The following is an 18,157-nucleotide window of genomic DNA, read 5'->3' on the forward strand; positions in this document are numbered from 1 at the left end:
ATGAGCACTGGGTGTTGTATGGAAACCAATTTGACAATAAATTTCATAATAAAAAAAAATAAATAACGAGTTTAATTCTCCTAAAAAATAAAAAAAAATAAAGTCTATGTGTTTAATATCTATGGTTTTGTTTTAATGTTCAAATATGCTCATTGTAATCATAGTAACTTCCAAGTGGTACCTAAAATTCTCTTTCTAGAAAGTGTGATTTTGTGTTACTTTTGTTTATAGTAACTGACTAGTCCCCAGGTTAATCTGAGTAGATAGACAAAAATTTTAAAACATAAAGAGGTCTTAGCTCAGTGACTCCTCAGGATAGACACTTAACACAAAATCAAAAAGGAAAAAACAGAAGTAAATTTAGGAGTAAATCATTGTGACCTTGAATTAGTCAATGACTTCCTCTTCATGAGTTTGTGTTAGACAATGATTTTTTACATACTAAATGGAATATTCGTAGTAGCATTATTCATCAGAACTTGGAAATGACATAACATAAATGTCTATCGATATATATCCATACAATGGAAAATTATTTACCAATAAAATTAATGAGATGCTGATATATGAAAGAACCTCAAAAATCATTATGCTAATTAAAAGAAGCCAGTCACAAAGTACTACCTACATATTATATTATTGCATTAAATTGAAATATTTAGAAAAAACTAATTTATAGGGAAATAAAGTATAGTAGTGATTTTCTGTGGCTGGCATGTAGGAGGTATGGAGAGTAACTGATAATGCATCTGGGGTTTCTTTCTTGGGTGATGAAAACATTTCGAAGTTAGATTGGACTCATCATTGCACACTCTATAAATATATCAGAACCATTGTATTGTACACTTTAAATGCGTGATATTTGTGGCATATGAATTATATTTCAACAAAACTGTTCTTTAAAAAAGGTGTAGAAAGAAAAGAAGCTGTAAAATCTGGAAGGGAAAAAATTGAGAAACCAGTTTAAAATAAAAGGAAATACAGCATTCTGGATAACAGCTTAATTTATATTGATCCTTTCTACTATTTTTCATTATTTTCACTTTTGGTTACTACTGATAGTGCTTACATAAATAATCTTATATGTCTTTTGGTTAACATGTATACATATTCTGTTAGGGATTAAACTAGGAGTAGAAATGCATATGTTCAGCTCTGGAAGATACTGCCGAACAAATTTTTCAAAGTGATTATATATATGTTCTACCAGCAGTATGTGAACGTTCTGGTTTCTCAGTATTTTATGTTTTGTCTTTTTCATTTTAGTGAAAATGCAGTAGGAGTGTAGTGTCATTTTGTGGTTTCAAATATTATTTCATTGTGACGAATTAATTTATTTTTGTTGAATAACAAACTACCAGAAAGATACTAAATTGGGCACTCTTGATCCATGTGGATTAGCTGGGATCAGTCCTCAGCTGCACTGGATTAGAAGATCCAAAAGTCTTCACTCGCATGTCTGTGCCAGGAATTGTGAGGGGTCTGAGATTTTACCTTATTTACAGGCCAAAATACTAGACTATTACTATTTCACTGATGCTAACAAAAATATATAATACATGTGGATCAGAGACAAAGAACTCTGTTATACATGGCAAAAGCAATAACCAGAAGGTTAGCATAATATTCCTGTTCCTAGGTACAATACAGATGGGCCTACGTGAACACCAACAGAAATAGTGGATTGAGGTACAGAAGAGGAGCACTGAGTTTGGGGACTGTACTGCTTTTACTGTGAGTGGAAATAAGCCTTCTCTTTGTCCAAAAGGAAATGTCACATCATCTGTCAAAGCTGTTCCATGCAATCACAACCCTGAGAAATGCTCAGGGTAGTAGGCAGTAAGAGCCTTGAATCTTGGCATGCAGAGCAAGAATCTGGATAGTCACTTGGATCCCATGTAGAAGAGACTGTCCTTTCCCATTGTGTATTCCAGTCACGCTTGTCAAGATCAGTTGACTGTACATGGGCATATTTCTGACTTCTGGACTCCATCCTATTCCATTTGTCTATATTTGTTTTTATGCCAGTAGAATACTGTCTTAATTACTGTAGGTTTGTAAAAATATTTTGAAATTAGTGTGATGCCTACAACTTTGTTTTTATTTCTCAAGATTGTTTTGAATACCTGGGATCTTTTGTGGTTCCATATGAATTTTATAGTTGATTTTTAGATTTTTGCAAAAAATACTGTTGTGGTTTTCATTGGCATTGCTTTGAATCTGGCGATCACTTTGGGTAGTACAGGCATTGAACAATATTAAGTCTTCTAATTTATGAACATGGGCTATCTCCCACTATGTGCCTTTTAAAATTTCTTTAATATAGTCTATGACTTCCTTAGTTAAGTTTGTTTGCTTTTCATTCTTTTTTGATCTAATTGTAAGTGGGATTATTTTCTTATTTTCCCTTTTGGATAGTTCACTGTTATAACATAGAATAGAACTAAGTTTGTCCATTGATTTTATATCCTGTATTTTTTACCGAATTTATTAGCTCTAAGAGTTCTTTTTGAAACTTTTACTGTATTCTACATATAATATCATGTCATCCACAAACATAATTTTACTTCTTTCATTTTTTTCGCTTATGAATTTTTTTTAAATTTCTTACATACTTTTAAAGTTTTTATTTAAATTCCACTTAGTTAACATACAATGTAATATTAGTTGCAGGTATATGATTTAGTTACTCAATACTTTCAAACAACACCAAAGGGTTACTATCCAAAATATATAAAGAACTTAAAAAGCTTTCTTTTTGATTTGGATGCATTCTGTTTCTTTTTCTTGCCTAACTGCTCTGGCTAGCACTTTGATACTATGTTGAATACAAGTTACAGCTGTGCGCATCCTTGCCTTGTTCCTGATCTTTTTCTTAAAAGTTTAATTTTATTTTTGAGAGAGACAGAACACAAGCAGGGGAGGGAGGAGAGAAATGGAGACACAGAATCTGAAGCTGGCTCCAGGCTCTGAGCTGTCAGCACAGAGCCTGCGGTGGGGCTCAAACCCACCAACCAGCAGATCATGACCTGAACCAAAGTCGATGCTTAACCAACTGAGTCACCCAGGCGTCCCTTGACTTTGATTTTTTTTTAAATGTTTATTTAGTTTTTTTTCTTTTTTGATAGAGAGAGAGAGAGAGAGAGAGAGAGAGGGAGAGGGAGGGACAGAGAGAGACAGAGAGAGAGAGAGCGCACAATGCCAGGAACTGTGAGGTCATGACCTGAGCTGAAATCATGAGTCGGATGCCTAACTAACTGAGCCAGCCATTAAGGTGCCAATATAGGCTTTGATTTCTATACCACTTTTACATTCACAGCAAAATTGAGTGGAAGGTACGGAGATTTTGCACAAAACCCCTCCCCCATAGACTCATAGACTCCTCCACTATTAACTTGCCCTACCAGAGTTTTTGTTAAATTGATGAATCTACATTAATATATCTTTTTATTACTCAAAGTCCATAGTTTATATCAGCGATCAGTCTGGTGTTATAAACCCTAAGGGTTTAGGCAAATATATAATGATATATAGCCATCATTATATTATCATATGAAGCAGTTTGACTGTCCTAAATGTCTTCTGTGCTCTTACTCAACCTTTCCTCTCCCTTAACTCTTGACTACAACAGATTTTGTTATTTGTTTGTTTGTTTATTTATTTAAGTTTTTAGTCTAATTTCAGTTAGTTACCGTGTAGTGTTATATTAGTTTCAGGTGTACAGTATAAGGATTCAATAGCTCCATCCACCACAGATCTTTTTGTTGACTCCACAGTTTTATATTTTACACAGAATGTCACACATTTGGAATTATATGCTCTGTAGCCTTTCACGCTTTTTTTTTTTTCATTTAGTAATATGCATTCAAGTTTTCCCCATGTCTTTTAATGGCTTGATAGTTAATTTCTTCATATCACTGATTAATATTCCATCGTTTAGATATACTTCAGCTTATTTATACATTCACTTACTGGAGTACATCTTGATTGTGTCCAAGTTTTGGGCATTATTAGCAGAGCTGCAAGAAACATCTGTGTATAGGATTTTGTGTGCACTTAAGTTTTCAACTCCCTTTGATAAATATCAAGTAGTGTGGTTACTGGATCCTATGGTAAGAGTATGTTTAGATTTTTTTTTTCTTTAAATGTTCACTTTATGTTTGAAAGAGAGAGAGAGCACACAAGATTTGGGGAGGGGGCAGAGAAAGAGGGGGACAGAGGATCCCAAGCTAGTTCTCTATTGACAGTAGTGAGCCTGACACAGGGCTTGAACACACAAACCGTAAGATCGTGACCTGAGACAGCATCGGGCATTTAACCGATTGAGACACCCAGGTGCCCTGCAAGTATGCTTAATTTCCTAAGAACCTGACAAACTGGCTTTCAAAGTGTTTGCACCATTTTGTGTTCATACCAACGATGAATGAGAGTTCTTGTTACTCAACAACACTGTCAGCATTTACTATTGTCAGTGTTTTGGATTTTAACCATTTTAGTAATTGTGTAGTGATGTCTGTTTCAATTTATATTTCCCTAACAACATATGATATGGAGCATCTTTTCATATGCTTATTTGCTATCTGTATGTCTTCTTTGGTGAGGTGTCTGTTAAGGCATTTGGCCCATTTTCTAATAGGGTAATTTGATGCTTATTGTTAAGTTTAGGAGTTTGTTTGTATGTTTTGGGTAACAGTGCTTTTTCAGATGCTTATTTTGCAAATATTTTCTACCAGTCTGTGGCTTATCTTACAATTTCCTTGACATTATCTTTCATTTAGCAGAAGCTTATAATTTTGGTGAAGCCCAGTTTGTCAACTCTTTCTTTCATGGATCACGCCTTTGCTATTGTATCTAAAAAGCTATCACCATACCCAAAGTCTAGATTTTACTAGAATTAATGTGCTCCAGGATTCTGGCATCATTGAGGAAATAGTAAATGCAACACTAGAATATTTGCGAAGAGGTTAGTAGAGGGAAATGTAATAATCACACTTTATATTTAATATTAAAGACTAAGTAAAAATAAATATACAGGTGGATTTATTATAAAACAAAATGTAGGTCAGCAGATAAGTACCTAAAACATTAATAATTTTTCTCACTGTAAATGCACAAAATATTTCTAAGAATGTCATCGTGGGAAACATTTAAAATCCTTCAAAAAGGCAGAACAAAAATAATAATACCAAAAATTTGAAAGGAAAAACACTGATAAAGGTATAACATGCTAAGAGTAATTAAAAGAAAGCTTATAGAAGCTATATCACTACCAAAGTAGACCTTGAGGCAAAATTTACTACACAAATAAAGGACATTTCATCACAATAATGGGGACCGTTTATAGGGAGATAGTGCAATACTAATTGTGTAAGCCAGCAGAATATCACTACCATATACCCTGAAGGAAAACCTCAGAAAAATAAATAAAAGAAGAAATACAAAAACCCACAATAGAGTGGAATATTTAACTGCTCCATTTCCAGTAACTGTTAGTAAAGCAGCTGAATATTCAGTAAAGTTATGGGAGATAACAATAATATGATTAATAAAATTCACTTCACGTAGTGTATGTGTTTACACACACACACACACACACACACACACACACACACACACACAGAATTGTGCTCCCACCCTGATTGTTTTTGATTAAACACGAAACATTTGTCAAAGTTGAACATATGTAGCTTAAGTCACAAAGCAATCCTCAAAAATTTCAAGGAACTGAACCTATTCAAATTTTTACCTTAATCATATGGAATTAAAATTAAAAACTAAAAAAAGATGACAATGGTACCAAGAAGATACTCAAATCCCCAATTGCCTAGAAAAGAAATAATACATGGCTAAATATTAAGTATGTCAAAAAATAATATAAAAACAGATGATAGAAATATTTTAAATTCTTTAAAATGAAAATTGGATATCTGAATGCTTTTGAGTAAACAGAAAGGACAGCCTGTACATGAATGTGTATGAGACAAAGATTTCCCAAACAGAACAAGATAGCAACAACAATGAAACAACTCCTATGATGGAAATAAAAAAAAATTGTATTATGTTCTGATCAGAAATTTCTATTTACAGAATAGACTATTATGGGGATAAATGCAACCCAAAGAGTGTAGAAGAGATTCCTAGTATATAATACATGAAGTTATTACCTTCAGAATATATAAGGAAATATTAATCAAAAAGAAGTTGACAAACAACCAAATAGAAAAATGCAGAAAAGATTTGCCGCAAGAATAGCTAAAATGAAAAGGAGAACAACGGTCTAGCTTTGGAGATTATGGGGAGACAAAGAATATATATACACTGATGATGGGAGTGTACATTGATAAAAATAACTTGGTGAAAACTGTTGGCAATATCTAGTGTAGAAAAAGAAAGATAAGGATGCTCTACTCCAGCAACCCCTCCCATGGATATGCACCCAAAAGAGATCAGTGCATAAATTCACCAAAAAACATGTACAAGGTTACCCATACCAGCACTGTTTATAAAAGTCCAATGCATCAGTATACTGGGTGCACATATAACAGTGTATTCATCCAAGGCAATCGTATGCAATGTTCAATATGCAATATGAAGAAAGTAAAACAACACTCAACAGGAGGAATGAATTTCTCCATCTTAATTTTCAGCAAAAGAGTCCATACAAAAAAGAGAATATAGATGATTCCATTTATATTGAATTAAAAAAAGAAAAAAAAAAAAAACAGCAAAGCTGAACTATGGTGTCAGAAGCCAAGATACTGGTTACCCTTTGTGAGACGTTACTACTTGAGGATATGCAAAAGACTTTAAGGTCCCTGGTGATATTCCATTTCTTGATCAGTTTCAGGTATACGGCTATGATTCAATTCTTGAAAATTCATCCAGCTAAATGTCTTACTCGCACCCTTTTATATAGGCATATATACCATAATCAAATAATGTACAACAAATATTGCTTTTTTTAGATAGTTGTTTTTATTCTAGATGATTTTGGTGATTTTTAAAGATCAGTATAATACAAATCAACATGTAAAAATTTTTAATTTCAAACACAGTCAAATTTACTTAATAGTGACAACCCCTAACAACTTTAGTGCTTGATATAATTAAACAAGAAAAAAAAATGTATTAAGGTAGTGATATTATAGCTTGTGATAGTAAAGACGTTTCAGTAGTCAATTTTTGGGGTTTTAAATAAGCTTAAGTAGTAATAGGTCATTGGGGTGGAATAGTTATCATGTCCTAATATCACCCCTGAAGAGAATATCGTCGTCAGAGGCAGCCATGTGCCCTCAAGCACCCAGGAGTGCTGTTATCTGATAATTATACCTGCTGCTTTCACCAAGCATCGTATAAACATTTGGTTTTTTAAGTACAGCCATTATACTCATTTTAAGTATATTGCTCTGACCACAAGAAAATACCAGTTAATGTTATGATAGTTTAATATATAAAATATAATGATATTGCATGTCTTATATAATGTAACAAAAATCTCTCAAAAAAACCTTCTTCCTTAAAAATATTAATGAAAATAAGAATATTAAAATATTCTTATAATTTAAAACATTAATAAAATAAGAATCTACCTATAGTTACATATTCCTAATTATAACAAAAAAGTAGCTGCTTACGAAAATCAATTAATCATAGCAATCACTGATCTCCGTTCTCTTTTATCCTATTAAGAAATAAACAGGGTGATCACCTCCCGAAATAATTTATCTCTCCCTTAGTCTTTGACAGGATACTTAAAAGTTCACAGGTTTAAAAGACAAGTGAATTTAGCTGTAACGTTTTACACTACAAATTTGTGGCTTATATTTCATTAAATGGTTAATGTTTTTTTTTTATTTTTTTAACGTTTTTATTTATTTTTGAAACAGAGAGAGACAGAGCATGAACAGGGGAGGGTCAGAGAGAGGAAGACACAGAATCTGAAACAGGCTCCAGGCTCCAAGCTGTCAGCACAGAGCCCGACGCGGGGCTCGAACTCACGGACCGCGAGATTGTGACCTGAGCGAAGTCGGCCGCTTAACCGACTGAGCCACCCAGGCGCCCCTAAATGGTTAATGTTTTAAAGATAAATATTTTTATATAATGTATATATAATACATTTTTATATAATGTATATATAATGTTTAATAGTATGACATAGAAAATAGATTTTTATTATTAAATAAATCATTTAAGGCTCTTGATTGTTATGAACTGTTTTAAGATAAAATAATCACTTACAAATAAATTTAATATCATGATGGATAGTCTTTCATAGATGCTACTGAATTATAAGAAAAAAATGTTTTCTTTATTCCTCATAGTTATCTCAAAATCCTCTATGCTTTTTAGTATTCCATCTTAAAATATAGTTCATTTATTTTTACATTGCGAAGTAAATACACTAAAATTTAAATTGCCAAAAGAGCTAGCACATTTAAACACAGGTAGTCAGTCAGATATAGTTAGGTACAGAGTATAGTTTACATTGTTCTTTGTCTAATGTGCTTTCCATTGGAATTCTATGCCCCATTAGGAGAAACAGGGCAGATATGAAAGAAAGATATCGATCCTTTAATCAAATGGCTTATACAAATAAAAATTTTTGATTAGTGCCCAACCTTTTATCAACCAGCCACTGAACCCCTTCAATTCCAACAATAATCCCTACTGTTACAGACTATATGGTTGACTGGAAAATGTTCTGTTTATTTTTAAAAATACTGTATGCTTCAAATTCAATTTATGGAAAAACTAATTATGTTATGTTTATCTATAAGTTGAAATACAGTGGGAATAAAGTTTTTAACTTTATTTCTGAGAAATCCCAAGCTATCAGCTTACAATATTGAAAATAACCACAAATAAGAAACAGGCATCATTAAATCCAGCCAGCATCTGAGTAAATTAAATGTAGAGAAAAATAGGAAGAAAAAGTTGCTCTGAGAAGAGAGACTGATTATGAAAACCTGCACAAAAACGTGTGCACAGACACGTACATGCGCGCACACATACACACATGTGCACACACAGAAAAAGACACATATATGCACATGGAGAGACACACGTGTGCACACATGTGTACACGTGCACACACACACACACCTAATAGCTTTAAGTTTGAGCACATTTTCGAAAGTAGAAATAACATATTTTTGGCGATGTAATTACATAATCACAATACACAAGGGAGTAAACTACTGTAAAGACAGTAACACTGGAAGTCGCAAGCATACAGTGAGGAAGTTAGAGTAATAGAACTTGAGGCAAACAAAAAAGTCAACAAAGAGAGGAAAAGGTGGAGTATAACTCTCAATACACCATGCATATCAATTTACTAAAAACTAACTTATATAAAAAAGATAGGAGCCAACTACATATGGGATCTGGCAACACTTGAATTCTGGGGTAAATTTTCATTGAACTGTCAAAGGTTTTATATCCTCTGAACCAGGGTGTTTTATCAGAAGGGTTTTGGTTTTATTTTGACCTCAAAATTTAATCTGGAGTAAATTTATACCAAATTTGGTTCTCTCTTAAAAGTCTAAGTTACCATGCTTTTAGTCTCTTAGGACTGGATCATTTAATATGTCTGAGTGAAAAGTATGTAGCTTTGAGAGGTTTCAATCTATGTCTCTACAGTTCGGCAAAGTTTGTAATTAGCTTAAGTATTTAAAAAACAGATATTGTGCATTATTATTCTTTTCAATGTTAAGGGGATATTTAAATAGTAGTTTATTTTCATTCATTTTCCAGAAAGAGGTGAGTCCACAGAGCCACTCAACTAATTATTATTTACTTTCAACTTTACCTCAGAATATGATGTTGTTTTTCTCACTATGAGTGTGTGTGTGTGTGTGTGTGTGTGTGTGTGTGTGTGTGTATGTGTGTCCCTACATACATATCTTAGAGAAAACTTAAAGGCATGGTCTTAACCATTAATACTAGTCTTATTGTAGGGCAATGGCTTTTCCATGGTGCCCTGCGGACTCTGCCTTTAGACAAGGCTTAATGACAGTTGGTCTAGGTTGTGGCAGAATGTCCTATGATCACACTGTAATGCAAGAATATGGGAGGATTTATAAGGAGGTGCCATCCGGCTGTTTGTCAGTTGCCTCTCTGTTTACCATGGAGGCTGTCAAGAGGCAATTCATCATGCCTTCTGTGTTCTGATCATCTCTGAGGCTTGCTGTTTCCCCATTCTTAAGGTACATAACTGCAGGCTTTCAAATTGTGATCTGTCATTCTAGATTCGGTCATTTGGACCCTGTTGATTCAGTGTCATCTTGTGAGATACGGGACATTAGGAATAGACACCTATGCTATTCTTGCTTTCGCTGCCTAGGTAAATAATACATTTTCTGAATTTAAAAGGAGTTTCTTTTTCTTTACCAGTTGAACATGGTGTTAGCATTACTTGAAACTGCCTTTCCAAGAAACAGTATATTCAAGGCTGCTTCATAAAGTGGCTTTTCTTCACCAAAGTGTTAGCAGCTGTGTCATGTGGACATTTTTAATCACAAGAGGAAGGGAAAAGCTATAGTTGAGAATTCACAGTAAAGCTGTGACAATTCAGGACCATATGATTTCTTCTATATGGCCATAATTTGCCAGGAGTTATTAGGGAATCTCAATCACCTTAGTTTACTTAAACCAGAATAAATATCTCTTCTCTATATAGTTTAAAACACTTATGAAAGAAGAAATAAATTTTGTGGAGTTTCCGTATCAAATATAAAGACAATGGTTCCATGTGCTATATAATGCTTCCAGAATGCTGAGAAGACTGAATACCAAATAATATTTTTCAGAATATTTCAAGTCGGTTTTAATGAAAATGAGGAGGTATATCAAGAAAATCATTACTCTTAATATTATTTTCTGCTATAGATGACATAACTATTAAAAATAAGGGAAAGCAAGACAAGGCAAAAAGCACTTGTGAACTATTTACTATGCAGAGTCTCATTTAGACATTTATTACATCAACATTACCCGAGAGGTCATTGCTGGGATGAAAACTTTATAAACAAGAAAATAATTGTGATTGTCACTTACTTTTGAACAGAATATTTAAAATTTTGAGAAGACATGAATTTCTCAGAATTATGTCTAGAGATTTGCCCCTATGCCCATTTCTGGATTAAATATCCCTAACTTAAGTTTGACGTGTTTTCATCAGTTCCCTAAAAAAACCCATCCTTACAGGTCCATTTGCAAGTGACTATACCGACACTTTTTTAAAGACAGAATTTAAATAGTCAATGTTGTAACTAAAACAAATAATAGAGATTTGCAGTCCCTTCTTGCATACAGAGTTGAAATAAACAACTACATATCACTGGTAAACTGATATGATAATTTACAAAACAATGATTCAACTATTCACTGAATATATTTCTTGTGCTGATAAGATATGGTTGAATGGTTTACACACACTTTAAAATTTTCTCAATATTTATTACCAATATGTCCAATTTGAAATAATGGTTTTTGGACTTGTGTCAAATAAATGCTACAGAGATTTGAATTAATTACCACCCAATATGTTTGAATGAGCATATTGAGTCATTTAAAGGCTAGACCCAACCTCTTGTGATATTTAGTAACTACAGCCAGAGAAATAACATGCTCTCTCAATGACATGCTGATCATGTTAAATTACTCTCAATAAAATATTTTGATCCCAAACTGGCTTATTACATTTAAGGAAGTCTTTTAATAATATGTTTACATTTAAATACAACTACTAATTAAAATCCTCTGGACAAAGACTAAATTCCATAATCCCTTTAACTTAATATGTTTCAATTTTGTTTTAGTATTTTAAGATGTGCTAACCTGAGTGATTTTAGGATTGCAATCATAATGAACTGCACAATGTCATTTTCATGTATTATTAAAATATTCATTTTCACATTTCAACAGTAAAGTTATTTTATAATAAACACAGAAATGTACAATGACCATCCCTACTGTCCAAAAGTAGTGGTAAAGATTTGGATTCATTTTTCAGTACGTTCCTCCAACGGTGAGTGTGTGTGTGTGTGTGTGTGTGTGTGTGTGTGTGTGTGTTTTCATGTGCTATTTTAATCAGAAAAAATGTTATTATACTTTATATTATTTCTGCAGCTTGCTTCTTCTCTTTATTGATTAGGCCTAGAAATTGTCTTCAAACCTAAATAAAATATATGAAACTTCATAAACAGAGCCATACAAAACCTGTAAGCACTACATAAAATATATAGGAAGCACATAATCCAGAAATAAATAAAATATTACTTTATTGAAAAAACATATATTTGAAATTTGGTCAAGTTTCGGGCTTGGTTCAAACACTTGCTCCCTACAAATGGGAACTAACAACCATAATTTAAATACTGTATGAATGCCATAGAACTGCAAAATAAATTTCATATAATGCAAAAATGCAATCATCACTTTTTTGTTAGGCAGTTAGACATTAGCAAGGAGAGATAAAGCAGATGCTGGCCACACCCTAGGAACTATCCATGAGGGTTAACAGCCACATCTTCAGAGCCGCCTCTAAGGACTAACAGAACAGAAAAGGCCTAGCCACAGAGCTGGCTTGAAAGCCACAGGGCACTTCTGAGAGCTGTGCATGCTCACAAAGGGTGCAATTTGCGTTAAATACCTTTAAGGTCACAACAAAAGCTCATAGACATTCATAAATATGTAATACATAAACAAATACAATTATAACAATGCACAATGGCCGGGTGCATGTGCAGAAGCCAAAATGTTATATAACCACCAGCCGTCAATCAAAAATGTCAATCAAAGCCAAATTTACCTAAGCAGAAAGCAGGCTTAAAAGGATGCAGCTAAATCTTTAGGGGCCATTGCCACTCTTGCTTCAGCGGTGGCCCTTTTTCCTCTTGAAAGTATACTATACTTCCCTACTCAGTAAACTCTATGTCTCCACTCTGGTCTCTGGTCTCCAATTCTTTGGTGCATCTGGGTCAAGAACCAAGTGACCTGGTAACAGTTGTACTTTTTAAAATAATTTACTTAAAAAGAACTATGGTCAAATATCACTTATATAAATAATGCAAAATATGATAAATAGATGATTAGAAAATAATATAGCAGCATACTAAATATAATTCAAGAGAAAGAGGGTTCTGTTATAGGATTGCAAGGAAGATGCATTATATATATATATGCATATTCTGGTTAAAATAAACACTGTAGAATAGGAACAGATGGCCACATCTTTACTAGCAATTCATATAAAGGCAGCTACACACACACACACATTTAATGTATGTGTGTGTGTGTGTGTGTGTGTGTGTGTGTATGTGTGTGTGTACGTGTGTGTATAATGGTTAGGAGTTAGGGCTCTTGCCCATGTTCAGAAGAGATCTATCTTGGCTGGGGTACCTAGGTGGCTCAGTCAGTTAAGCGTCTGACTTTGGCTCAGGTCATGATCTCACGGTTCGTGAGTTCAGTCGTGAGTTCAAGCCCCGCATCAGGCTCTGTGCTAACAGCTCAGAGCCTGGAGCCTGGAACCTGCTTTGGATTCTGTCTCCCTCTCTCTCTGCCCCTCCCTGCTCATCCTCACTCTCTTTCTCTGTCTTTCAAAAATAAAGATTTAAAAAGAAACCTATCCTCCCTAACTTAAACAGAAAAGAAAGTTTTGGGGAAGATATTTTGCAGTCCACACATCAATAAGGAGCCTGCAACGCCAGCTCTGGAAAACAGACTGGAATCAAAGAAAGCCTTCCCACAAAGAACAGCGTGGTCGGGACACTGACTCTGGCACAACCATTGATAAAAATAATGCAGCTGCTCCTGGATTTCTCAATGTTATCATGTGAATGAGTTCTAACCTTTTTGGTTTAATAATAAAGTCCCTGAGGAAATGTGTCCAACTCACTAAATTATCTCCGGTGACGGTGTACCGGTTAAGAGGAAGGTAGTAGTAAATAGAATCATACATATTTTATATATACTTAGCCTCTGCATCGGAGCTGGGGACCTGTACCTCACAAAGAATGTACTACACAATATGAAAGAGAGCCTTATGCCTTCACCATTTCTAACTCATTACAATAATTGAAGATATCAACTGTTAACTGATTACTTATTTTACAATAAGCAATTTGCCGATCTGCTTAATTTCGATGAGTTGCTGGCTGATTCTCCTGGATTTTTAAGTCGTTCATCTTGTCACCTGCCTATGATGGTACTTTTCCTAATATTTTAAAATATATTTGCACATTTATGTTCTTCATTATTTTCTGATTACATCAACTAACAATTCCATAAGGAAATTACATGATTGGTATATTTCATTGTTTGTAGGGAATGTAACAGCTTTCTCATGGCTGGTCTCTCCTGAGATTCCTAGTTAATCTAGCAGAATATCTTTGCTATTTCAGTAAAAATACTTTTAATTTCTTTAACATTTATTCACTTTTGAGAGACAGAAAGAGACATAGCCTCAGTGGGGAAGGGGCAGAGGAAGACACACACACACACACAAAATCTGAAGCAGGCTACAGGCTCTGAGCTGTCAGCACAGAGCCTGACATGGGGCTTGAACTCAGGAACCAACTGTGAGATCATGACCTGAGCTGAAGTCCGACACTTAACTGACTGAGTCACTCAGGTGCCCCATTCAGTAAAAATATTTTAGCATTATCTCACAGATAGAGATTACGAGAGAAACTTTGCTGCCATCCTTCATTCTGATTCCATATGGCTTCTAACTCTTCTTACCAATTGTGTGTGTTTATTAGGCCATATACTGCAGAAATGCTTATTTAAAATTGCATGCATGAATGAATGAAATGTTATATTTCATTACAGGAAATATTGTGTCACCAGACTGAAGCAATGGGAAACATTTAACAAAGTAAACTTATTTAATTTAAATAATGAAATTAAAGCAGGTCCACATAAGGCAGCTTGATTGCCGAGCCAAAGGCCTTAATTACCTTCCTTTAAATATACATGTGTATAGCTTATGTATGAGTGTTCTGTCAGCAGTCCAGTTAAAAGAAATCTGACTAGAATCAACTGCTTTTTCTACTTTTACATATTTATTTATTTATTTGGGAGAGACCGAAATAACGAGAGTAGGGGAGGAGCAGAGAGAGAAGGAGAGAGAGAATCCCAAGCAGGCTCCATACGGCCAGCGCAGAGGCTGATGTGGGGCTCGAATTCAGGGAACCCTGAGATCATGACCTGAGCTGAAACCAAGGATCAGATGCTTAATAGACTGAGCCACCCAGGCACCCCTCAACTACTTTTTCAAGCTAGAAATTTACTACATTTTACAGGGCAAGCTTTCCCATAGCAAGTAGAAGCTGAGTTTAAAAGATTCTATGATATTATATGGCCTAGCTGCTCAGCCAAGCTCATTGTCTACGAAGATAATTGTTAATGTTGAATCCATTGGCTTTGTTCAGAAATATTCTAACATACGCTTTACATAATTTTTCAATATTAAAATAATTGATTAACCCACCATTATCTGAAAAACGACAGATAGCTATTTGACACAGAAACATATCCTGAGGGTAATGGAAAAAACAAATGTTCATGTCCACAAGACCTTATATAAATGATAAAGGAGGTGACATTTGAACTGCATACTGAAGGGAACAATGTTTCCTGGTAAATTTTCACTGAATTTTCCCACTGAAAAAAAATTGTGTCCTACTTCTACAGATACTATTATTCAAACAAACCAAACAAAAGTGTACTTTAAATAATTAGGACATTTGAGTGATGGGGTAACATTTAATTCATTTTATCACTTTGTATCCTGTACAGAGATTTAAATAATACAACAATTTCATTTACCTAAAAGTAAACTGTTGCCAAAATGTCTTTCCAACCTCATGAGGTTTGACCAGTCAACTTATAAGAGCAATTTGGAAATTATGCCTCTGATTAACTAAGCTTCCAGGAAATTTTAAAATATGTTAAGAATCAGCTGACCTGTCAGTTCCATATGGTTACTTTCAGAATGAGATCATAGGGTTATTTTGTTACAGTGAGGACATCAGTCAGGTTCACAACTGTGTTTCAATTGTACCAATTATTCCCCCCTTATACTTCTCACTTACATTGATAAACTGTAAGTTTTGAAAATGTTTATTCCATGTCATTTACATATCTTTGTGTCTCATATATATTGTAAATATCAATACTGAATATTTAAAGACATGGCAATATACTATATTGCAGAAATCTTTGAAATTTATTTTCGATCAAGTCAATCTGAATACATGGTAAAAATTATGGATATCTAAAATTATATCACATCGTAGCATAGGATTCCACAACAAATTAAGTATGACAAAGTTTTTCATGAGACTAAAAAAATATATTTCCACACCCTCTACCCTAAACAAAAGAATCATGGGATTTGGGACACTAAGAAACACCCTCTCTATCATTCTCTCCTAGTCGTGACCAGATCCTTTGACAAGATTGCAGAAATCCAAAGAAAATGCTTGGCAATAATAGTTCTAGGACAAAATGGCCCAGGCTATATTCCATGGGATATTCATGAATACAGTGGTAATAATTATTCTTGGAAAGAAGAGCCATGAGGTCAAATAATTTTGGGTAAATATGCATATTACTTATACTTGGAAATTAACAATTTATACTTGACTATTAAATGTTGTGAGAAATCTTGATACAAAAAAAGGTTTAAAATTTGTTTAGGGGTGCCTAAGTGACTTGGTGGGTTAAGCTTCCAACTTTTGGTTTCGGCTCAGGTCGTAACCACACAGTTCAAGTTGGAGCCCTGGGTTGGGCTCTGTGCTGACAGTGCAGAGCCTTCCTGGGATTCTCCCTCTCTCTCTCTCTCTGTCTCTCTCTCTCTCTGTCTCTCTCCCTCTCTCTGACCCCACACCCACTCTGCACTGTCTCTTTCTCTCAAAATAAATAAACTTTAAAACAAATTGTTTAACACTTATATCCCAAACTTGATTAGCAGAACTCTTACTTTATTGTACTATATATTTCATCCACATTTTCTTCAATCAGTAATATTTTCTTGAACATGAACAGTTTTAGTAAAACTTGTTTTTTCTGGGGTGTGTGAGCAGCTCTGTTGCTTGAGCATCTGGCTCTTGGTTCCAGCTCAGGTTATGATCTCGTGATTATTGAGTCTGAGCTCTGCATCACGCTCTGTGCTGCAACACAGAGCCATCTTGGGATTCTCTCTTCCCCTCTCTCTGCCCCTATCCCATTCAAGCTGTCTGTCTCTCTCAGAATAAATAAGTAAAATAAAAGAAGACTTATTTATTCTGCCTTCTTGCTTATACAAGTATTTTATGTTTTCTTGAAAGTAATACAAATTCTGTACTGAGAATTAGAAAAGAATATCCTTGAAACCTATGTGAACACAGATATATCTGAATTTCAGTTATACCTCCAAGTAGGTTTTACCTAGACTTTTCTAAACATCTACCTCAATTACATCTACCAACCCCCTCTGCCAAGTTTTGTCTTCTTTCAGTTAGCATGAGTTGAGTTTTTGTCACTTAAGTTATCGAAAAAGCTTTGAAAAATGTAATAATGACATCTTGCTAAGTAATTTCTGTGATAAACATAAGTTATTTAGTTTCCTGACTTCTCATTACTGAATTCTTATTTCTAATAAGATATTTGATATACAAATACACATATGCATACATACAAATACATATATATATACATATATATATATATGTGTGTATATATATATTTTTTTTCCTGGAAGGTGTCTTAATGGTATGTTTTTTAGGACTTATATATTATAAATGTCATAACTAAATGGCAACTGATGGGTTTTGCTTCCTTTTTTGATTACAGTATCTCCTATTCAGTATTCCATGGAGAATACTTCATTATTTGCTCATATTTCATTTTGCAGTAAATTTGAGGCCAGACTGACTTATGTACATTGTAGATAATGTTTTTTTCCAGTAATAAGTCTTTAGAAATATTTATCTCCTCAATTCAAAATTTCCCAAGTTTACTTATCACTATGTAGATAAATTGCTAAATATATTCCCTTATCTCCTCATCATGAAATCTAAATTTTCAGTTACGCAGATAGTTCGACACAAGAATAGTATTATTGAGGGGATGAGATGAGTTAAGGGAGAAAGAATCACAATTGATTTTCTTA

The sequence above is a fragment of the Panthera pardus genome, unplaced genomic scaffold (assembly GCF_024362965.1).
Source record: "Panthera pardus isolate Hobbes unplaced genomic scaffold, ASM2436296v1 HiC_scaffold_13, whole genome shotgun sequence".
Taxonomy (NCBI): domain Eukaryota; kingdom Metazoa; phylum Chordata; class Mammalia; order Carnivora; family Felidae; genus Panthera; species Panthera pardus.